We start from the raw sequence: 1,540 nt of genomic DNA, 5'->3' as shown, positions 1-1,540 counted from the left end.
GATTCTCTCCTCACTTACACCTCAATCATCCCCTCTAACATCTTCAGACTTTAAACTCAAAGCTTGTCAACGACTGATTGCTGAAGATAGACACAAAAGCTGGAGTAACTCAGCGGGTCAGGCAGCATCTCTGGAGAGAAGGAATGGGTGACGTTTCGGGTCGAGACCCTTCTTCAGACTCTGATTTACGGTTTAAACCAGCATCTGCAGTTCCCTTCTTCACACAGATCCATTCTGACCGACTGATTACCGTTCACTTCAGATTTGATGGCAACCGGTATTATGGAAGCAAGACTCTTGCAGGGCCTCGAGTAAACAAAGCTCTGTTGTTCTGCGAAACCGATATTCATGATTGCCCCAAGCCTACATACAGCCCTTTACTAATGGGTAGCCTTAATTCTGGGCTGTAAAAATCTCTTGTAACTGGAACGTATCATGTCGTCCTGAAGTTTTCAGTTGGGTTTATTGTCATGTGTACTGAGGTACAGTGAAAAGCTTTTTTTGCTTGCTATCCGGTCAGTAGAAAGACAATACATGATTACAATTGAGCCATTTACAGTGTATAGATACATGATAAGGGAATAATGTTTAGCACAAGGTAACGCCATCAAAGTCTGATCAAAGATATCCTAAGTGTGTACAGATACAGATACAGGATAAAGGGAATAACGTTTATGGCAAGATAAAGTCTAGTAAAGTCTGATTAAAGATAGTCCGAGTTACAGTTCTAAGTATTTAACATAGAGCATAGAACAGTACAGCACAGGAACAGACCCTTTCATCATCATCATTTACCCAGCCAATTAACCTACATACCTGTACATCTTTGGAGTGTGGGAGGAAACCGAAGATCTCGGAGAAAACCCACGCAGGTCACGGGGAGAACGTACAAACTCCTTACAGTGCAGCACCCGTAGTCAGGATCGAACCTGAGTCTCCGGCGCTGCATTGGCTGTAAAGCAGCAACTCTACCGCTGCGCTACCGTGCCGCCCTTTGTTCAGTTTAAGAAGATTGACACAAATGCTGGAGTAACTCAGTGGTGCAGGCAGCATCTCTGGATAGAAGAAATGGGTGACGTTTCGGGTCGGGTTTAGTTTAGAGATACAGCACGGAAAAGGGCCCTTTAGCCCACTGAGTGAGTCCACACCAGTGATCCCCGCACACTTACACTACCCTACACACACTCGGGACAATTTACAATTACACCAAGCCAATTAACTTCGTCTTTGGAGAGTCTGGAATTCTGTGCCTGACAAAGGGCAGTGGAGGCCAATTCACTGGATGTTTTGAAGAGAGAGTTGGATGTGGCTCTTGGGGCTAATGGAATCAATGGATACGGGGAGAAGGCAGGAACGGGGCACTGATTGTGGATGATCAGCCATGATCGTCTTGAATGGTGGTGCTAGCTCGAAGAGCTGAGCGGCACCCCCCTGCACCTATTTTCCATGTTTCTGTGAATGGGCTGAATCTGCAACTTGTGAATCTTTGGAAGGACCAAAGATACTAGAGGAGCAAGATAGACCACTCGACCCCAAAAAC

Source organism: Rhinoraja longicauda, unplaced genomic scaffold (assembly GCF_053455715.1).
Source record: "Rhinoraja longicauda isolate Sanriku21f unplaced genomic scaffold, sRhiLon1.1 Scf000740, whole genome shotgun sequence".
Lineage (NCBI taxonomy): Eukaryota > Metazoa > Chordata > Chondrichthyes > Rajiformes > Arhynchobatidae > Rhinoraja > Rhinoraja longicauda.
This window is presented reverse-complemented; position numbering follows the sequence as displayed.